General features: G+C 40.0%; 1 protein-coding gene across 1 annotated transcript in view; it reads right to left on the bottom strand.

Moving 5' to 3' along the window:
• LOC111871114 overlaps positions 1-24,268 on the bottom strand; it is a 538,192-nt gene that overhangs the window by 57,355 nt on the left and 456,569 nt on the right. The gene's annotated exons all lie outside the window — the stretch shown is intronic.

The following is a 24,268-nucleotide window of genomic DNA, read 5'->3' as shown; positions in this document are numbered from 1 at the left end:
TTGTGTTTTTGACCGAGAGGCCATTCTGACCAGCGTTACGTTCATATTTGACGAGACACTAATCTTGCTTAGGCTTTAAACAAATCACGGCCAACTTGCTTATGCATGTATTACTAAGGAGCCGATTTTGTTTCCTAGTTGACTCTTAGATGTTAAATATATAATTAGAATGTGTTATTTGATACCTAAGAATAAAATTGGAATTTGTGTAAGGAATAGGGTTACTTTAGTTGACTTTTCAACTGGTATTTCATCATGTTAAGCTGCAACGGTGGTCTCTTATACCTGTATCTAATGGACCATAAAATAAAATAACATTTGTAACATTTTGATATGTACTGTACCTGTTGCGATGAAGGTTTTGCTTAGGAGATCCTTTGTTTCAAATCCGATAAAATCCTTCGACAATGTTTACAACTGTATAACTTGTCTATTTAAAGTCTAACAATTCTGTAAAAACATTTATCGTGTATCTGATGTTCGAAGTGGTAACCCTGAAGACTACCGTCCTCTGAAATGTGACACCGTGCAATCAGGTCGCTGTCTACCGAAGTTTCGGGGACACGTTCTGCGTCCTTCTTTAGAGCTGAAGATGGAGAAGCCTGTCCTCCAAAACATCAGTAAGTATCTATAAGGCTACATGGAGTCGCATCCCGGGAGAGCAATCTCTGGAATATATTCAGTCGTCTTTCTAACCGGTTGCTCTCAACGGAAGCCGTGCCGTATTTCTGAGGGACTAGAGGAAAAATTCGGAAAAATGGGGGAGACCCATAGAATCTGTTAATTGTGTCAAGAAAATTTCACTTCTAAAATAAAATTATTAATAAAGTAAAAAGAAATTATAGTGCCAGATGGTCAGTATATACTATAACAACACAATAACTGAATATCTTTGTTTGTGTGTGCCTTAATTAGAAGAGACAGAATCTGCTGTACTTAAACCACAAACTTAGCTCTGGGAATACCAAGTACTGGTAAACAGGTACTCGCCTTCTCGGAGCGGGCAAAGCCCTAACGAAATGGTTAACTGGAAAAATTATCACTTACTTTCCTAAATATCTCCCACACCTCTCATGAGTTTTACAACCACCTTTTCAGAAAATTTCAGATGTTCTTAAGTTCAGTATTCTTAGTATTTTGAGGAAGACGTTTTCTGCGCAAGTTCTATTATTTTGGAAGTTCCCTGTTTTCTGGGTAAGTTATGAACTTCAGCTACTATTTTCGAAAACTGACCATTACATTCTATATAATAACTTGGACTTTCATTACAAATTATTATTAGCTTTCAATAGAATTTGTATACCCTTCCTCCACAAAAGAAAAATTTTGTAAATTGATTACAGTAGCTGTGTACTTATTTTACTTATTTTAAGTAGAATGGATTCCAAAGTAATTTTTATGAATTTTGACTTCCAAAATTTTCCACAGCTTTAAAAAATTTAGAAACAAGGCAGTCGTAAATTTTAAAATTAATTAATATTCTTTATATTTTAAATAAATAATAAATGTTTAATAAAGTGCAGTTGATAAAGTACATAATTATTATAAATATTACATTTATTATAACTAAACTATGAGGGGTGGGGCCACAGAAATGAATGATTTTATTACTACAAAACTTTACAACATAACATTGAATTACAGTGTCTTTACGTCGTTTGCAGCCCTTCATTTCAACAGTTTCTGCCATTATTAAACTATCTGGTGTCAACATGACTCGATATTATCTGTCTCTAATATCCCATAGAGCACAGTCCCGTGCGCTCATACACAAGTTCGTTTTGATAGTCCACTTCATTGTAATCTATCCGGAATATTTCCGTAAGAGATTTTTGCAGAGATCTCCATTTCGTTCTGCATCCTCCTCCCGGTAAAATTGAGAGAGAACTGTGAGTTCGCATTGCGCTAGGAACAAACCAGCATGGCTTAATTAGCGAAACCCGCGACATACTGGATGCGCCTCATTTTCTAGTTTACGAGTTTTAACCGTCGCGTTCCAGAAGAAGACAGCGAATATCTTGACTAGCAGAGGGAATTGCTGGCTTCCGAAGAATGTCTCCACTCCATGGAGTTTGCTATTTAGACACGGAGGAAGATGATCATTGGATGATCGATGATAATCATGATAAAGATTACCATAAGGATGATGCTAATGAGGAGGAGAACATTGATGACCAGAAGAGTGGGGAGGACAATTGAGATGAAGGAAGTGAGAAGTATGATAAGCACAAGAAGATATGCCATGATGATTATGGCAAGGATGTAGAAGAGGAAGAAAGCTGTGAGGAATGATGGATAACCGCGAGAAGGACAGTAATGTGGAAGAAGATAAGGAGGTTAAGATAGATTAAAAGTAGTCATGTGACAGATATGTGTCTTCACCTTATCATGGTGAGGGAGTTTGAGTATGCCAAGGACCCTGAGAGCTATACCAGCGGTAGCGTAGCTACTGGCAGGGCCAGATATACCATGTATGCGAAGATAGAGGGGCGGATAGAAGTGACAAGAAGACGAGGAAGAAGACGTAAGAAGATACTGGATGACCTTGGGGACAGAAGAGGATATTTTTATTTGAAGGAGAAAGCTCTAGATCGCATTAAGTGGAGGAACTGTTTTGGAAGAGACTGTGGACCTGTCGTCTGACAGATTACTGATGATGATGATGTGACAAAGAGAATGGATTAGAAGGAGAAGGAGTGGATGATGAAGAGGATTAGGAGGAAGGCGAAGACAACCACGGTAATGAGAGGATAATATTGATGAAGACGTGGATGATGATGGCTATAATAATGAAGGATGACTTGACGTTTGTCGGATTGGGATAAAGCGATGACAAATGACTAAATATAATGACGCATCTTTCGATGATGGTTATTATTATTATTATTATTATTATTGTTTTGGATATGCAGCCTTTTGTTGAGCCTAAGCCAATTTTCAGTTTCTTGATCCTATACGCAGCCGGTAGGACTCGTTGGACGGAGGGATCAGCCCGTCGCAAGGCCGCTACCTGTATATAGAACAACACCAACACACAGACATCCATGCCTTGAGTGGGATTCGCACCTACTCTCCCAGGTTTGGAGCGAGCAAAGATTTCGGCGAATAACTTTAGATAATCATTTTTTGGCGAATGCTCTTCGAAATATAATTCTGTAGAGAGGAGACGCTCGTAACAGGATTAACTGTTATTGGTATCAGCCGCATACGATGATCAAAGCATAATGATCATCACAAGTATATCGCATTTTGCCTTGTTAGTCTGTTCTTAATTGTAACAAATTGAAGAAAAAGGTACGAAACAAGGCAGATCCTGAACCATGAGGCTGAAGCACGAAAGAAATTTATTTTCCTTTTGTACATATGGAATAACGAAAAATGCCTTTACTTCCTACTCAAAACATTGTAACGAAGAAAATAAACAATAAATGATTGAAACAATATCGATCAGTCTGAATGCTTTGACTGTGGTATGTTGCAATATATTCATACAGGACTATTAATTTGGTATCTGTCAATCTGATATTCTTGAAACAAAAATTTTGGGCTGGAATTCTTTGCGTTCAGTGAGGTCAGAAAATTAAATGCATTCTAATTTAATTTGAATATATATTTTCGGTAGTTGGGTGGTATTTTCTTCATTTTAAACATAAGTCAATTTAACTCCTGGCGACAGAATGATCTCATTTTATATACGGGTTTCTAGTAGGCTGTGGGATATTTACTTATGTTACGTGGGAATTTGTGGTTCCTTTAATAACTTACAGTGGCACTATCTCCCGCTGACGATATCCGACGTTAACAGAACATGTAATCTACTCACAGTCTCCTTCTTTATCCAGTGATGGAGATTAGTTCTTTCTAGCGCGTGTAATAAAACAGGAAATTCAGCCCTCTTATTTTTGAAGACGGAAAAGAAAACATCCTGTTTCGAAAACACTGTTTCGCGAAAGATCTCATGAAAGTAAATGCCCAAAGTCAGTGGCGAGTTTACTATAAGGACTTTGGTGGATTTCTGAATAGGATATTTGAATATATCTTGAAGCTCGGAGGATTTTTTACATCTGTGACAATGTAAAACGTATGCTAGCAGCCCTCATGACAGGAAGAGTTGCAGTCACCATGTATGTGTCTCTGTAGAGGAGTTGAATTTGTAACCGGGTCGGTCTTGTGCCCGTGGAGGTCTATGAAATACAGTGTGCCCCTGGTTCACCACTTGAGAACACTAAAAATATAACAATTTTACCTTGGCCCAGAGGGTTCTCATTTACGTACAAATGTTTTTATCACAGAACTCTTTCCTAGACGCGTTTCATTACGTCACGTAGAAGAGTCGAGGGGACTTCACATCACGCCAAATGAACGGGCCTGAGAAAGGAGAGTGCAGGCAATGTTAGGCTCAATGGAAGAGGGCCTCTTGCCACGCGCCTGAACTCATTAATATTGCTTTATGCACAGAAATAGTTCAATTAAAATCGATAAAGAAGTACCACCAGCCAGAAAATACGAAATTAACTAAAGAAGACTAAATGATTATTCAGCGAAAGCCAATAAGAAATTGCTTTATTATTCCACAAAATTTTGCAGCCCTCTGTTTCAATCCATGTCTTGAGTGGAATTTCAACTCAAGATCCCAGCGTTCGAGCGAGTGAAGACAGTTCATGCCTCAGGCCGCGTGATCACTCTGATGGACAGGCCTGGTTATTACCACACGAAAGTTAGTGTATAAATAATAATTATGTCTGTGTTTCATTAATTCGCACAAGTTTCTTTATATATTTTATATTCTCATTACTATCAAGTAAATTAAAACACTCAGTCCTGAAGTAAAAAGTTGTCTCTATGCTTAATTAATTAAGCACTAAGCCATGAAGGCGTGTGGGGAAATGGGTATAAAGATCCATGTTTTCTTGACCTCGGCATTACTTGGAGGTGAGTGGTCAGCTTCACGCATCGGCAGCTTTACCCTCGAGGAAAGAGCCCTCGGTACCCATTGGATAGAAGACTGGGTGGAGCCCAGAACCAGTCTGGACGACTTGGAAAAGAGAAAGTTCTTGACCTCCCCGGGATTCGAACTCCGACCACTCTGTCGTCCAGCCCGTAGCCAATGACTATACTGACTGCGCTATCCCGGCTCCTGACATATGGTCCTAAACTGATTTTTCATATATCCCACAGAATATGTTGGAATTTGATATGGGAGACTTTGGTTGAACATTACAGGACATGTCCAGTTTTCAGTTATTTTAAATAAAAACATTTAGTTTACATAAGAAAACAAATTAACTTCCTCATGTACGTCACAAACCTGTTCATAGGTTTTGCTTTAATTCAGTACGTAAGGCTGAATATTGAGTGAATGTTGCTAGCCGGGGCCGATTTTCATCCATATTAATTCATAAACACCCTCGTTTGCATAACAGCTTAACCACACTTTTCCGTTTACGCCATAAACCGTTTTACAGTTTGTTCGAGTTTTATACGAGATATTTTCACAAGCTTGGTTGCCCTTAAGAAAGCCAAGCAGGCTGATAACATTTCCATCGCCTAAGCGCAGTAGCGTCTACGTTTTATAGACTGCCTTCGGAACATTGCCATTCGAAAGGCAATTGAAAAGTTAAACTAACACAGCCCATCACTTAAGCTGACCACAAATTCAGTTGATTGTCTGAACAGATGGATCTTCTTTGGACCATTCACTAGAGATACAGGGCCATAAAATCGCCTCATGGGGTTCAAACCACAGCTTCAAGTAGTGGCGGTACTGCATCAACGGATCCCTTTTATTGTGTTATGTTGCACCCATTTCCAGTCCTGAAGCTGTCGGAAACGGCGAAAGTACATGTTACCGAATTCCAATTGCGTACGTAGAAAAGTTGTGTGTNTGGGGGGGGGGGGACAGCCAGTGGCGCGCAAGCCCCTAAATGCCAAAAGCCAGAGACAAGCATGAATCTGCAAGGCTAATTATCTGGGTTCGAATCGTTATCAGATTACAGATTTCAGCGTTTCATTTTGGCTATTATTATTATTATTATTATTATTATTGCAGGGGGTGGGTTTCCCCATGCACCGCGACCAGTTTGATATCTTGTGCGTCCCCCTATGATCTTCTACCAGCCTCTATACCCTACCGGTACTGGTGCTTACCATCAGTCCCTACTCAGCCAGCGAGGTCGGCCTCTACTGGCTCAGCGGTATCTCGATGCTTCCCCCATCTACCAGAGGCGTTAGAGACTACTGTTGGGCGGGAAATGTCCTTAATTTAGCTCAGTGGCCTCTTTTGGAGACCTGAGGTTCTTTTACGTGCCGTAAAGCTACGACACGGGACCCACGGCTTAAAGTCCCTCCCGGAGGACTTGTTCCCTGAATTTTTCCGTCCTTAAAAATTCCACGACCTCCGCCGGGTTTGAACCCGCGTGCTGTGAGTCATGAGGTGGGAACGTTACCCCTAGACTACGGAGGCCGCTTTCATTTTGGCTAACTGTTGATGTTAATTCAGCCTGTGGATGTTTACACCGTGAAGTTGTAGGAAGTGTTGGAGACGTTTCAGAGATACATGGACTTTCATCTGTAATGTCGAAGTACTTTCGAAACGGTAGAAAAGCTGTCTACATTCACGCTTACTTACTTATATTGTACTCACTCACGGAGCTGAGCCCTTCTTGAGGAGCAGCCAATTCTGCAGCTACTCAAGAATTTCCCAGCATTTTATGGAACCATAAAATTACCGTGTTCACAAGAGCCCTCCACTGGTCCTCATTCTGAGCCAGATCAATCCAACCCATCCCATCCCATCTATCTAAGATCAATTTTAATATTTTTCACCCACCTACGCGTTGGTCTTCCCAGTGGTCTCTTTCCTTCTGGCTTTCCCGCCACTATCCTATATGCATTCCACTTGTCCCACATTCGTGCTTTATTCCCTGCCCACCTCATCCTCCTCGACCTGATCATTCTAATTATACTACACTCAAACTGTGTATTTAAATGCTGAATTAACATCAATCGCATTTTGATGTTTTTACGGTGGTGACTAGGATCATTGGTTCTTTCTCATGGCTTATTTTACAACTCTGTCAGTATGGCAGACTGCGTGGTATCGTGTGATAGGGTGATAAATGAATAATGAATTTCAAAGCATTTGGAAGGAAGGGCTGGTGACCTAATTCAGGTACTATTCTTGAAGATTGAGGCCGCGCCATAGCTCCGGCAGTTAGTCGCTGGTTTCCCCATCGCGGAAGCCCGGGTTCGAGCCCGGGTCTGCTAATGTGGGATTTGTGTTGGACAAACTGGCGCTCGGGCAGGTTTTCTCCGAGTATTTCGATTTCCCCTGCTAATTTTCATTCAACCAGTTCTTCCACAATCACCATCATCTATCATCTTGGGCTGGTTCAATAGGCCAGTAGTGGCCGCAGTACCAAGTGGACTCAGTCTCAGCCTATTAAAAATAATAATAAAAATCCTTAAACGTTACTACTGCCTTCCGGGATGGTGATGCCACTTATTCTGATTCAGACAAACCTTCGAGGTAGAAGAATGAACCTGGCGTAGGAAAAAAAAATGTTAATGTAGGAAAGAGGGGCCTCTGTGGTCTAGTGGTCAGAGATCCTGGCTGCAGACTCAGAGGTCCTGCGTTCGATTCTCGGCGCTATAAGGTTTTCTGAGAAGTAGTGGGTCTGGAACGGGGTCCACTCAGCCTCGTGAAGATAATTCACGAGCGATTTCAAGGAAACAGCGGTCCCGGTATAGAAAATCGAGACTCTTGTCCGTGGGATCCGTTGCACTTACCATGCAACACCCTCTATCCGTAAACGTTGGCAATAACTTCACCGACAAGTGGCGGTCGCTCGATCGGTATATTTCGCTTGCGGACTACAGGCCACGGAGCCGGAGATGGGCCAGGACGGGGACTGCAGGAGAAGGGGGCACTTTAAGGTGAAAGTTTACGAAGGGTAGACATGAAGCGAGATAGGAAATGCAGTATGAGTGAACAAAGCTGACTAAGAGTGGATGAACAGTAATGAAAAGAAAGGTCTAAAAAGCAAATAATAAAATAAATATAATAAATTAGTGGGTGTGGTAAGATGTTAAAATAAGATAAAAAATAATGAAAGGAAATATGTCAAAGAGAAAGAATCGAAGGAATGCAGAGAAAGGAAGGAAAGAATAAACCAGAGCACATTAAAGTACTGCAAAAAAGGAGCAAAAGTGAAATAAAAATAAAGAAAAATAAACAAACAAACAAACAAACAGATGAATATTAAATAAAAGCAAAATATAGTATAGGAACGGCTGAAGTGTGACAGCAGAGAAAGGAACTTAAATCCAGTGGGAAACGTCTACTCAGTTCACTGAATGCTGCAATGTAGCGTTCTGAAATTCTTCCTCGTAAGAAGATTTGGTTCCGGTTGTCTTCTTGTGGTTTGTTTTAATATCCTGCCAATATATCAGGCTATACGGAGTCGAAGATGACGTAGAATAAATTGGAAGGGACTTGAAAGGAAGCTACGATAGTGTCATCCCAACACTTGCCTGGATGGACTGAAAAACAAACACAATAAACCTCATTCAATGTAGTCGGGGTCCTGGCTGACTTGAAATGACCACGTCACGAATACATGTGCAGAACTCTATCGCTAAGAGAACCTGCTCGGTGTGCGAGTTTCAGGTCTTCGCAATGCGACGATAAGGGATACACATGACAAATTAAATAAAAGATGAAAAAGTAAAGCTATTGTTGTAACACGCCGGGAAGGCTCATAGGATTGTGAGACGTCGAGGATCCCACATTTTATAGACAATCGGCTCACAGATGGTGGTGAGTTTGTCAGTCTTATGCGCCGGCCGCTCTTTACCCCTCCAGGAAGATTCCTGGTACTCATTTCTGTTGGAGGCTGAGTCGAACCCAGGGCCATAGTGCGGCTGGAAGGATTAGGTCAATTGAGAAAATCCAATGACATCTTCAGGAATGGAATCCGCGACTTTCCAACTCGTTTCATAGTGCCTCAACCAACTTCGACAAATTAAATAACCGGACAGATTTTTTTTTTGCAGCAAGTGACAAAATGGAGAGCAAACATGATTTGGAAAATATCAAAGAAAGGAGCTGCTTTAGATGAGAAGGTAATATTAAAATTGATCTTAGAGAAGTAGGGCGTCAAGGTCTGGATACACTGACTTGAATGGATCCAGTATGTTATAATCAATGCAATGCGGTTTCTGGTTTCGTAAAAGCAGCGACTTCCTGTACTCCTTGAATCGCTGTGAATTTCTAGAGGCAAACCCCACTGCAGAGTTAGGAACAATAAGGTAATAATATTATAGTGCTTACCCAAGTAAAATTCGAGGAACTAAAATTGGAGTCTCGTGTTTTCCGCCTAGAGGGCTTCCTGTCACAACACGGACCCCTCCTATTTCGCTTCAGACAACTGAATACTGCATATCTCACAGCCGAAGTTTTATAGTGCAGATATTTTTGGTTGGAACAACATTCATACTTTTACGGTTCTAGAGCGTTTCTTTCTGGTTTCTTATGCAGTACATAAGAGGAAGTGTTGCTATGTTACGGAGGATTATACGAATATTTTCTCAATTTTATTTTTAGGGTATAAATACGAAGGGGAATATTTGCGATATTTCGGAGGAATACACTGTTTTCATCTTCAGAAGTACATTTACAGTATTAGAGGGATAATCTTCCAACGTTTCAAAGTAGAATACTGCCTGCATCCTTAGGATAAATATAAACTCGGAAAAGCTCCTGACCTTTCACGGAATCGGGCTGCCTCCATCTTCAGGGCAGAAGTAGAGATAGAAGAAAAATACGTTTTAGAAGAAAATGTCCCCTTCGAATTAAGAGTAGCAGTAGAAGGGACAAATATTCATGACCCTATGAAGGAACATATTTCGTCGTCAGAGTAGGAGTAGAAGCGAATAGCTTCCAACGTTTCGGAGGACATTTGTGACCGAAACTTCTACCCTAAAGATGGAGACTACTTCTTTCTGGAATGTAGCGCAGTGCAGTTTGTTAGAAGTACATCGTCGTTTCGGAAAAATTTACTGCTTCCATCTTCGTAGTCGAAGAGTAAGCCAAGAAAGAAACCGGATTGCAGCCTTCTGCTTGATTTCTTGCTTGGTTTACTTTGGGTTCTCACGATGGAAGCAATAAGTTCCTCCGAAACGCCGATGGGCTTCTACTGGACTGTAAGTTCCCTTCATAATCTTTGACTGTAAAAGTAAAGGTAAAGTTGTCGCTGTGCTTAAGTAATTAAGCACTGCGCCAGGAAGGCGTATGGGGAAGTGGATGTATATACCCATGTTTTCTTGACCTCGGCACTAGTTGAAGGTGAGGGATCACATTCACTATCCTGCAGCTTTACCTCCGGGAAAGAGCCCCCGGTACCCATTGGATAGGAGGCTTGGAGGGCCCCAGAGCCGGTCTGGACGACACGGAGGAGTAAAAATGTTTACCCCCAACGGGACTCGAACTGCGACCCCTTGGTCGTCCAACACTTAATCAGTCGCTATGACAACTGCGCTATCCCAGCTCATAATCTTTGACTGTTGATGATGATAATGCTATTTTACAGATAACTCTTCAATGTCTTCATGTAAGGGTGAGTAGCTGAAACTCACTGAAGTGGTTTTGTTTCAGAGACATTACGTACGTCCAAGTTTCCTGAACAGCCGTTTGTAAGGCCGATGTACTCATGCTGATTATCTGAGGAAGCAGTTGTAATTAGTCACTGTATATGCTGTACCATATTTTGCCACACCAAACTGTGCGGCCGAAGAGAACTTACATTACAGGTTTGAAACTTCCGTGACCGGTAGGTTCACTGATTTATTATGTTATCTTAACATGAGAACTCAATGGGAGGGTTGCATTTGTCGATCCACTTCTCCATGTATCTCTGGGGATATTTCATCTCCGAAACTACTTAGTGAATTTCGATTTTATATTGCCTTAAACTACCGGTTGGATTTAATTTTGGCCTGAACCTGTGTAACGGACTAATGTTTCAAATTTCTCTGTAAAATGAAATACAGTTCAATATCTATCTTTCCTCAAAAGCGCCTCAAAGAATAAAAATACATATGCCCTATCGTAAAATATACATTTCATATAAACCTAAACTTCTATTAAAAACTTGATGCTTATGTATTACTGGATGCGCTAAGTAACTTTACAAAATTTTCGCAATGCTGTACGCCACGCTATTGTCGTCAACAATAGAAGTTTATTTTTAAAAAAGCAATCAAAGCCTAACTTTCGTAGATTATTAAATACATATAAAAAAAAACAAAGCCTAACGAATCCATAACGGAAATAAGAGTCAACATTCTAAAAGCAAAATAAGAAGCTTCATTTTATGCAATTGTTGTCGGAGGCAAATTCTAAGGTCGGGTTTTCGGTTTTGTTTTTGTGAATAAATTGTGGTACTGGCAGCTCTGGCGCGGCGGATAATACAGGAGTAACTTTCACAGTTTCTTGAGTCACTCACTAATATCTGTGTACCGAAACTTTCTGATACGGCATGTATTTAGCAAAACAGGAGGAAGCATTGTTTACGAATGAAACACTGTGACAAACATTTTGTGTAAATGGTAAATAATAAATCACTAGATGAACTGACGATAAAAATTTAATCCCGGAAATGGGTTTTCTTCCCTCGTACAATATGGTGTGAGTGAGGAAAATCCAAAGTATTCTGACATGACCGAAGAGCTTAACAAGAGATGTCGTCTGTTGCTAGACAATGGCACAGTAAACACTCTCTTATTCATTCATTCATTCATTCATTCATTCATTCATTCATTCATTCATTCATTCATCAGTAATCTGTTAGACGACAGGTCCACAGTCTCTTCCAAAACAGATCCTCCACTTAATGCGATCTAGAGCTTTCTCCTTCAAAGGAGAATATCCTCTTCTGTCCCCAAGATCATCCAGCACCGTCTTACGTCTTCTTCCTCGTCTTCTGGTCACTTCTATCCGTCCCTCTATCTTTCCTTCAATAACTTCTTTTAGAAGGCAGTTACTGCGTAAGATATGACCAATCCAATTAGCCTTCCGTTTCCTTATTTCATGTAGGATACTCTCTTACGTCATGAAAGAAATAAGGCATTTTTACAAAACAAAGAAACAAGCGATAATAGAGAAAACGGTTTGAGATTGTGTATTCTGTGCTGTTCGATCTGAGGCTATATATAGTATAACGCGAACCAGCGGGGCACTAGCTGGAGGTGAGTGGTCAGCTTCACTCCCCAGCTGCTTTATTCCCGGGAAAAAGCCCCCTGTACCCGTTGGATAGTGGGCTGGACGCTGTGGAGAAGAGAAAATTCTTGACCCTACTGGGACTCTAACTCCGAACCCTCGGTCGCCCAGTCCGTAGCCAGTCGCTATACCGACTACGCTATCTCGGATCCTAAGTATACTATAAACAGTCAAAATTATCCTCATTTGCGAAGAAGTAAAGTACATAGAAGAGAAAGCGTTATTAAATAAACAAGTAAGAATGTCATCAAAATCGTGCTCTAAATGCAAGTTATTGAAGTACAAAATTACACAGTATAAAACACCAATAAACATTAACACAGTAGAACAGCTGATACACACCGAAGCAGTTATATTCAATACAGAATAATATGATTATATTTACTGCTTTACTGGTTTCATTTGCTCACATGTCATATAGGCATTGAGCACACATTTCACTCCAAAACTGGAGACCCGACACATTTCACTGTCTACACGAGGCAATTTCCACTATTATGTGTAGGTCATATCGACTTTTTCGCCAGGCCATTATGTCAGTAAAGACATGACAGGCTGGTAATTCATGAGAGGGATTAGAGTTAGGCAATTTATTATGGGTGGCATTAAGTAATATCTGTTTGAATATAGGCTGAGTATGTTATCTGTCACATGGATGAAATTTTGTTCGTAGTATAATTTGTATATTCGGTTTAGAGGACTTGCACACCCTTAAAAATATTTTTCCTGTAAATCGAGGCCACAAGCAATAACAACTCTTCATTTATTCATATGACCGAATAACTATTGGTTTATTAATAAAATATGGACAATTGCCACAATACTACTATTACTACTACTACTACTACTACTACTACTACTACTGCTACTACTACTACTACTATTACTACTACTACTACTACTACTACTACTACTACTACTACTACTACTACTACTACTACTACTAACTTAGTTCGATTTGAATTTACTTACGTGCTTACTCAACAGCCTAAAGGACAATTATAAAATAAGCACGAGCAAAGAGACAAAACAAACACAGGCACACAAAAGACAAAATAAGGAAAATGGAATCAATTAGACAATCACAACATTTCAGTGAGTGCAATCATGCCAAATGAGAAAAGTAAAATACTGTACACTCATATTTATATACTATATATATATATACATATATACATATGTCCATCTTAAATACAATTGATATTACTATATATTATATATACATACACACATATGTACTGTGTAGATATGTAGTTGAGAATGACAAAGACAATTCACGCCTAACGATCCATGTGTACTGTACATACATAAAAGCCTAAGTACGTATTATGAACATATACAACTGAGAGTGACGGATTGTTGACGCGTGATGAGAGGACGCCTCACAATCAAATATACTCGTACTTTAGGTGAAGACGGAGATTAAAATCTCGCCCTGAGCCATAGACTTGGCTCGATACCAAGACTGACCGACTGAGCGTCAATCGCAACGTCACTCTGAACCCTTCGTTGTCCAGGTGACTTCTAAGGGGCCCAACTAAGCATGACTCTTTCTTCTTTTCACCGTTACGACTGACATCAGAAACGGACAGAGTTTCCGAAAAGTTGGATACGTTAAATACACACCAGAGAACGGAAAACATCCAATACAATATTCATATAACAAATCCGCCATTGTCATAAACCTTTAGAGAAAATGCTACTCCAACCACGAGTTCAATTCCCGTTGAGGTCATTGCATTTTTCAAGTTACCTAATCCTTCCAGACGCACTATGTCCCTGGGGTCTACTCAAGCCTCTAACAGAAATGAGTACCAGGAATCTACCTGGAGGGTAAAGGGCGGCCGGCGCGTAATGTTGACAAACTCACCGCCATCTGTGAGCCGATTGTCTAGAAGATGTGGGAGTCTCGACGTCTCACAACCTTATGGGCCTCGACGGTCTTTTACAGGGATAGCTTTAACTATTATACCACCGGGCCCAGTTAACGCAACTAGAGGTCTCCTGGTGTACTATGAGATTCACGCGCAGCCTATGTATTACAGGTTGTTATGTCTTATATCTTAATAGGTCTATTCATCGGAGTTAACACAAAAATATCACACAGAACATAATTATAAATATTATAAAAATATTTTTTTTCCTTAGGCACTAGAGCCCCAGTGGGCCTAGGCCTACCTCCATGAACTTCTCCGTTCACTTCGGTTTTTCTAGATCTTACACATTCGGTAGGTCTCCTTGGGCGGGTGATCAGCTCGTCGCAAGGCCTCTACCTGTACACAAACACAGAAAAACGCACACACACACAAACTAAACATCCATGCCCTGAGTGGGATTCGAAACCACGATCCCGGTTTCCAAGCGAGAGAAGACAGTACATGCCTTAGATCGTTCGGCTACCGTGACCGGCAAAAATATTTTTTTACGAAGAATTTTTCTTTTTTATTCTTTTATTAACATGCATAATGTAAATACATTCCTGATATTAATGACGTCTATGTGAAAGAATATAAAAACTTCAAATATCAAAGAATTCTTTTCCAAGAAAATTACCTTATTTGATAATTAAAATAACTTAAATTTATTATTGCTGGACGGTTAATTTAAAAATACCTAACGGATAAAAGAAATTACTTTCCAGTCAAGGAATATAAAAGATACGATATATATGATATTATAATGTTCCTACCACAATAGTGACCTCATCATAACCTCGTACACATTGCTCTCACAAACGAGGACCTGAAGAAAGAGTCATGGCAGCGTAACAATTTAATTTGTAGCACAGAGAATAACATCAGACGCTCGAGACTAAGAGGGAACAACTGCATTTGCATAAACGTTAGGGAGGTCTAGAAGAGAGTCAATTATATTTAGTTTTATGCAGTAACATAAAATGTTGTATCCTCTGTACACATGATTATAAGCGAAACAACAAGACATGGAACACATAAATATCAGAATGAAATATGAATAATTCAAGGTTATGATTAAAAATAGACGAGAATGAGCCCGTCAGAACTTTGATCCTAATTGGGTTTGTTGTACCAGTTCCTAACGATATAAGTGATGACAAATGAATATGGAAATGATGACTGACAGGACATTAACGAAGTAGTCGGATAAAACCCTATTCGAGTGACATTTTAGTTTACCACAAATCCCGCAAAGGCTAAACTTCGATTGAACATAAGCCTTACACATAGAAACTTGCGACTAACAGCCTGAGAACGACAAGCCCCTGTTGCAACAGAACAAATGCAAGAAATCAACATGAATCTTCAAGTCACTCATACAGTTAGAGTTAACAAAGTAACAAAGGCGTTAACAGGTCAGGTCTCTCGGATACGTAGCTTTCGCCAACTTTGAGTGCCCGACGACTCTTTTTATGACAGCATTATACACCAGCCCATTACCTGTCACATCAGATGGAAACATCGTCAGTTTTCTGCCCTTCCCACAAGCAGAGATTTGCATTTTCCATGTGGTTAGTTCTCTATCGCTTTTAGGATTTTTTATTAGGCATCGTATCACTTTATTGTGAGTTTTATTTTCGTACAGGAGCCTTAATGTAGTCTACTGGGCTCGGAGCAATTCCGATTTGCATTAGAAATTCTCGGGTATCGAATATCGAATCTAGCTCTATTTTAATGCGCCTTTTTCATTTTCTCATGTAAATGTTTGTCTTCATAGACTGATATCCCGTGCCCGTAATATGACATTTAAGGTGTCGCGTTAACCCTACTGCGAGTTATTCGAATTGGTTAGTGAGAACTTAGAATCGGATCTTGGTCACAGCTACAATGTGTGGTATTCTTTATATCCTCAAAAACTATTCTTTAAGGAAATGTTTCAGGTACACAATATTCATTCATCTGTAATCTGTCAGACGACAGGTCCACAGTCTCTTCCAAAAGAGTTCCTCCACTTAATGCGATCTAGAGCTTTCTCCTTCAAATGAAAATATCCTCTTCTGTCCCCAAGGTCATCCAGCATCTTCTTACGTCTTCTTCCTCGTCTTCTTGTCACTTCTATCCGCCCCTCTATCTTTCCTTCAATAACTTCTTTTAGAAGGCAGTTTCTGCGTAAAACATGACTAATCCAATTAGCCTTCCGTTTTGTTATTTCGTGTAGGATATTCCTCTGCTCACTGACTCTAACTTACACTTCTGTACACAATATATAAAGGAATATATGAACAAATACAATGAATGCAATAATATTACAGACCCTTAACATTTGTGTTGTTAACTGTGAAAAAACAGCTGCAGTTATGAGCTAATTTTTTGTACCAGGAGTCTGTGCGGTTTACTATTACAACAGTAAAAACACACAATTATACTACAAACTTTAACTCCTACTTTACGGATATAGTTAATTTTCAACCACGTTTAAACATGCACACGACACACTATGACGATTAATTGAGAGCTAAACATAGATAACAATTAAAAATCACTAGTGCAATAAGATCTCCTCCTTATGAGTCATTACCTATATACTGTAGTGGAATTATGACATAAAAGGTTAAAGAATCAAGTCATGAATAAACTATACACGGTCTTTAAAGTATCATATCGCTTAATTATGATCACTAAACGTAGCATTTTAAAAGTTGTATTTGTAATATAAAATATAAGACTCGAGTTATTCTAGTTAATTGCATTTCTTCACGTATTTTGAACTGCCCCAGCAGTGCTACAAACAACTTGTGACTGCCGGATTAGAGGTTCCCATTGCCATGGCTCTAAAGGGAACGATCTTCTGGGTTATGACGCCGTGTAGTCCAGTAGAAGTTCACTGGTGTTGCGGAGGAGTGCATCTTCTCCGTCTGCAGCCAATATACCAGCGTGTCACCTGATTCCTCTGAATTCTTGCCTGGTAAAATCCGACCTTGAAGATGGAGACAGTATGTTCCTCCGAAACATTCGATTGTCTCCGTATTGTTAAATCCAGAAGAGAATGGTAAGTGATTTAGCGATATAGGGTGTTCCGTTATTAAGTGTGTAAATAATCTGATTTATTCTATATGTTAGCATAAAGAAGTGCTTGAAAATCGCGGAGGAAATGCAGAAAAATCATTATTATTGTCTTAGGGGTCCTTAGTGAAATTAATATGTACTGTATCATGATTACAAGTCGATAGTAATGATGACAAATGTTTAGTAATCAGTGAATAGTTTACATTTGAGAAGTTCCACTTATGAATTCCAGGCAGAGTTGTCTGACTGAAGACTTTGCCGTTCTTCCCAGGAAAATATCGAAAAGATATTTAGTTGGAAAATGCTCATTATTTGATTTATAACGCTTTCCTTCATTTTGTCTTTTTATACTGAATGAAACATACATTATGCCCCAGGAGGAAAAGATCAATATTCTGGGAGTTCAGAGTATCGGTCATATTAAGCAAAAAAGTGTACGAGTATATGTACACGTGACCTATTCCGAACGGTTTCCGAAATACAGCTATTTCACTTCATAATATATTATACACTGTACAGACGAGCAACACGCCATGTCCTCACACGAGTTGCAAAGTGCACTGATGTTGACGGAGGAATTTTCGAAAATGTATTATACGTACTAGGCAAAGTGTACCAACTTTGTCACTTGAACAACAAATACCGGTATTAGAAACAGCACATAATATCTCTTTCTTATCAACAATTTTGCAACTCTACAGTGAAATAGCTCTATCTCGGACACCGTTCGGAAGGGGACACACGTACAGATACAAATTTTTGCTTAGAATGACCGATACTATAACCTCACAGAATATTAACTTTACTTCCTGTGACACCCTGTATGTTTAAATGTATGATTTACTTACTGATTAAAGTTATTTACTTCTCTCCAAATAACTTTTTTTATGTATGAGAAATGTCCCTTTCGCTTGAAGATACTTCCCTCAAATGATTTATTACACACGGCTTCATTTTCCAAAGAGTATACGCTCGTAAGAAATCGCCTGTGTGGTTCTCTACTGCACCTCTGACATTTGAGGTACGTTCGTTTCTCAAGTGGTTCATTCACTGTCAATTATTTTCTACTTCTCACGCGGTGCGATAAGCAGATGCTGGCCACTGTCCCCCGTTCTTTCCGGGCACTGGAATCTTGTTCATTGGGGTTTGGCAGCGCTCCTTGAACGGGGGATCGTCCCGTTGCAAGAACCCTAACTACACAAGACAACATGAACACTAAAAGAATAAAGACCTAGATCCAAGCTCCGAGTGGGATCCGAACCCACCATGCAATTTATCGACTTACACAAGTTAGTTAATGTCTTATACAGCGTGGGCAGAAGTTTTTGCAACCCTATAACATATTTAGTCACGCTATTTCTAACTGAGATTATAGTGAATAATGAATTGTAAAGTTATGGACAGAAGCTGTATAGGTCCAGTCTGAAGCACTTTACTGGAACTTTCTTCGAAGAAATGAGAAAATGTAGGGGAAGCTTCAGAGAGGACAACCTTGTCCTTGCAGACATCTGAAACCATTACCTTACGAAAACAAAGCTGAAGCGCTACCCAATTGGAAGTGATATTTGATTCTCAGAATTCTCCATTATAATTGATACAATAACGGCCTACTTTAGGCAACATAATAATTATTTTTTAGACTTGTTCAATTGCTGTTGCTTTATAAAGAAAGGCCCTGGTCCGTGTAAAATCTAAACTGTAACGAGAAGTTGTGTGAAGAATTAATCTTCTGCTTTCCTTTCACTACTAATTGAGTACGTTGTATTTGACAGGACACGGACCGCATACAAAACACCGCGTGCAGAAATTCTTCCATCGTTGCGTGTGTATTCGTTTTAACGCCAATGTGTTTATCGAATCGTTGCCTAGTAACATCCGTCAATTCTGGTCCCATTATTCCGGCTTTCAGGTGTTCGGAGCGAGACACACAGGAAGCAAGGTGATCTAAAATGTATCCTACTTTTTTAAAACATAGAAATTAGGCTAAAACATTATGCATATAGGCATAGCTTAAGTGCAGTTTCCCCTTCTTTACTTGTGAGATTTCTTGGCATTATAATCAATTATTACCGATTTTTGTTGATGTCAGACTACTGTCAGCTTATTGTAGTAATTCCCTTTTTTCCCCTCCTTGGCACTACAGCCTCAGTGGGCCTAGGCCTACCTCCATGAACTTCTCCGTTCACTTCGGTTTTTCTAGATCTTACACATTCGGTAGGACTCCTTGGGTGGGTGATCAGCTCGTCGCAAGGCCTCTACCTGTACACAAACACAGAAAAACGCACACACACAAACTAAACATCCATGCCCTGAGTGGGATTCGAACCCACGAGCCCTGTTTCCAAGCGAGCGAAGACAGTACATGGCTCACACCGCTCGGCTACCGTGACCGGCAATGCATAAGAATAATATATAAGAATTCAGTTCGTACCTCACAGGAAACAGATCCGAACCCACGATCCCGGCTTCCGAGCGCGAAGACAGTACATGCCTTAGACCGCTCGGTTACCGTGACCGGCGGTATTTCCTTTGCTTGCAGAAATTCGCCTCAGTTCTTAAATAACATTTAAGAGCCAATCAGGCCTGTTAAGTAACTCAGCTGGTATTCGAAATGGGTGTTTCTAGAATACATGTATGTCGCAATTATGTCATACTAAACCGCTATATATATCACAGTATCAAAAAGAAAACCGAATATTTATAACATATTCTGCACATTTTTACGTCATCCTTTCAATATCTTAGACTATCACATGACTTATTCATATTTCTGTTTGACTCTCTCGTCAAGCAAAATTGTCCAGCCTGCTGTAAGTGTATACAATTGTCCATTCATTGCTATATATTAGTCCATGGACAAATTTGCATGTTTATCAGCGCTGTTTTGACAGATGTGTCGTTATATCGCTTGTCATTCAGCTGTATCGTCGGGCTGTACCAAGTGAACACTGGGGGACTACATTTTGCTTTATCTCCCTGTCGCTGATGATGGGCCAATTAGATCATATCGACTTATCAAGCGACATTTTCAACGTGCTTCCATTACCCATAAAACCTGCCTAACATTGCTGCATTACAATCGTAACATAAACTAGCAAAAGTAAGAGACAGAAAGGAATAATTTGACAACTAATCAATAATAGGGATATTATACTTGGGGATATGGCGCCGTGTATTATGGTAGAAATTTTCCGACGTTTCAGAGGAACGTGCTGCCTCCATCTTTAGGCTATAAGAATAATCCAAGCGTCAGGGTTACTTAGGACTGAAGGTTTACCGCCAGTTTTGGTGTCAAGTCCCTTCTGGCTCTGGATACAAACCAATGTCTGTCTCTTGCCTACACTATGGCGAACCATGGGTTCTTTAAAGGCGACGGATTTGTTGACTAGTTGAACGACTATTAATTCTGAAGAAGGACTCGGCTTCATGACGTTAGCACCCTTGTACACCGCCTAAGTTCATTTTATATCGGGAGAAAAGAACAGCTTAGGTGTTCCGTTGTAGTTCTGTCTCATGACAGATCTCCTCCGGAAAGCTAACGAAGGTGATGTAAACAGATGTGAGGGCCCTCAGCCTCAGTCGTCAAGGCGTTGTTGTCCATCTATCTATAGCTCAGTGAAATCACACGGGCTATGAAGGACTTGACAAGTGGCTAGGATGAGAGACACAAGGATAGGATACATAATTTTGGTGTCAAGACTTCACGGTAAATGTCCACGTGGAGAACCATTGAGTAGATAAAAAGGTAAAGCTATCTCTGACAGGCCTTGGACGCCCATGGAGTTGTGAGATGCCGAGAATTCCCACATCTTCTATGTAATCGGGTCACAGATGGCGGTAATGTTGACAGCCTTACGCGCCGGCCGCCTTTTATCCCCCAGGAAGAATCATGGTACTCATTTCTGTTAGAGGTTGAGTAGACCCCAGGACCATAGTGCAGCTGAAAGGATTAGGTCAACTGAAAAATCCAATGACCTCACCAGGAATGGAACCCGCGACCTTCCGGCTTGTAGCATAGCGCCTCAACCAACTACGCTACCGAGTAGATAGGGGGATAATATTAAGATGGATCTTAGACAGGTTGTGAAAGTCGGAAGTCAGCGGAACTGGTTCTACAGAAGGTCGATTGTGGGTATTCGTGTTAGTGCTTTCGAAACTTCCGGACCTGCTACCAGGATGTTAGCTGTTGCCGTAGGTACGTCATGGTGCTTCATGACGTCTGGCTTCAAGCAGGTCACATTCATAGGCTAATGCTGAGATAAGCAGTTTTAATTTTCTTTATAAATCTTTATTGCTTTTAATTTACTTAATGTCAATAATCTAACTGCAAAGGCGACACCGAACAAGATCGGAAGATGAGTGTATGTATGTATGTATGTATGTATGTATGTTTGTATGTATGTATGTATGTATGTATGTTTGTATGTATGTATGTATGTATGTATGTAATGATGAGTATCGATGGGGGTTTTGGTTCCTTCGAGATAATATTCCGGGCTTTACTAGAAAAGAGAAAAATTGCAATAGACCTGTTTTATTACTGATGACTTATCAAAAGATCTGCTGTAAATATTCACTTTATTTTCGTCAAAGACATGAGTTAGTCTGAAACAATTAAGCTGTTTCTTAATGAATAAGAAACTGAGGAGAAATTTATATTATATACAATTAAAACTTCAAACCACGAAGGAAGAAAATATTGTAACACAAACACAAAAATTAATTAATAAAAGGGAATTTTAATGAGAATGAGAGACTTTGCTGAAGAACTTCAATTATTTCAAAATATCATAAAAATAATTTCACTAATTAAACCTGAATAATGTTCATTATAGATTAAAGCTAGCCGCGTTTTCTTTTGTGATCTCTTATATATATATTTTTTTTTCTGTGCACAGTATTATAATTCGTTAATACAGATTTCCATAATTCTTTTTCTGTTACGTGAATTCTCATGGCAATCATCAATAGCCCTAAATATTGTCACGTGTATTAGTGACCATAGACGGGTTTTAGATTGGATGACTGGATTTATTAACACCTTATACGCACATTTCCGAACTACAGGCAGTACAGCGCCATCGCTAATTTCACATTACAGTTCACCGCTACACTTGCACTATAATTATCTCTTCACTAGTCGTATCCTGGCAACGGATTTATAACAGCCTCACTCTAACTTCAAATCATACACGAAGTCTCCATTTCACAATCTTCTTGCCATTTCTTCTCAATCACCTTCGCCTGCCATCTCCAGAACTCGACATATTTTTTGACAACTCACTCAAATGAATTTTTATTCAACTGAAATCTCTCAACTTTAGACAACAACTGACTCTTCTCAACTGAAAGCTTCTTTATAAATATTTCCACGGACCACAACCTCTATAGTTAAGGAGGCGCTTTTACAGAAAGTTGCCTAGCAATGTACATCCTATTGTTTGGTGTGTTTTTAACGAGTCGTTGCCTAACAGTGCGTCTATACGTCACATTACAGGCGGGAAGAAATTGTGTCAATATCCCTTACCTTAATTACCAGGTTGTGAGAATAAGAGGAAATGAAAATTAAAAACTTACAGTTACTTACTTACTGGACGCGCACAATTTCTCGTTTCATTACGTTAATTCTGATATATTTATACAAATTTCCTCATTGTCAAATTTTTGTAATTTAAAAATATAAAAGTTTAATACACAAATAGTACTTATGATTATGATCTATCCGTGCACGTGGTTTCAGTAGTCAACATCGCCATCATGTGGGAAAAGCAAATCAAGATTTTGCCCAGTTGTAAATTTGTTTTATTTTCAAGAGGTGAAAGCTTCTGAAGAGCTATTCCTGCAGGTAATTTCAGGATACAAATGAAGCCACTCTTGCACTCACTCTCGGAACTCAGCGACTTCTTAATTTATGGGAGAGATCCCCACGTTGCAGTCTGTGCCGGAAAAGCTCTTATGCGTACTGAGAAGCTTCCCGTCGGATAGTTGGTGAATCAAGATGTTAAACGTCACCACGCCTTGTAATCCCTCTAACGGATATGTGCTGTATATGACGTATTACCTCGAACTTAAGACGAATCCAGCTTTTGAATATGGATTTTAAGGAAAAAGATAGAAAAGAGCGCATTCCTCGAATTTAAGAGGTACCTAATTTTTTCAACGGGAAAAGTATGTAAATTGTGCTTCTTATATTCGGTATATCTGAAATTCCAAATTAAGCGATGATTTTGGAAATATACAAAATTAGCTTTGGGATAGTACAGTCGGTATAGCGACTGGCTCAGGGCTGAACGACCGAGGAGTCCGAGTTCGAGTACCGGTAGGATCAAGAATTTTCTTTTCTCCACGTCTTCCGGACCGCGTATAGGATTCACCCAACCTCGTATTGAATAGGAACGGGGGCTTTTCCATCGGGAATAAAGCGGTCGGGGACTGAAGCTCACCATTCAACTCCAACTAGTGCCGAGGTCAAGAAAATGTGGCTCTGTAATTTCACTCCACCATGGCCGCGCCATAGTTTAGTTAGTTATTTAGAGAGGGTGGGTTTCCCCATGCACCGCGACCAGTTTGATCTATTGTGCTTCCCTCTATGATATTCTACCAGTCTCTATACCCTACCAATCAATGGTGCGTACCATCAGTCCTGCCGAGCAAGCGAGTTCGGTCACTTGCTTAGCGGTATCTATAATGCTTCCTCCATCTATCAGAGGCCTTAGAGACTATTGTTGGGCGGGAAATGTCCTGGAATTTGGCTCAGTGTTACCCTTTGGGGATATGAGGTTCTTTTACGTGCCGTAAAGTTACGACACGGGACACACAGCTTAAAGTCCATCCCGGAGGACTTGTTCCCTGAATTTTTCCGCCCTTAAACATTCGACGACCACCGCCGGGTATTTGAACCCGCGTACCACGAGTCATGAGCTGGGAACTTTACCTCTAGACTACGGAGGCCGCTATGGCCGCGCCATAACTCAAGCGGTTAGTCGCTGGCTTCCCACCTCGGCGGCCC

The sequence above is a fragment of the Cryptotermes secundus genome, unplaced genomic scaffold (assembly GCF_002891405.2).
Source record: "Cryptotermes secundus unplaced genomic scaffold, Csec_1.0 scaffold152, whole genome shotgun sequence".
Taxonomy (NCBI): Eukaryota; Metazoa; Arthropoda; class Insecta; order Blattodea; family Kalotermitidae; genus Cryptotermes; species Cryptotermes secundus.
The sequence above is the reverse complement of the archived record's forward strand: the minus strand, read 5'-3'. Positions and strand labels throughout refer to the sequence as shown.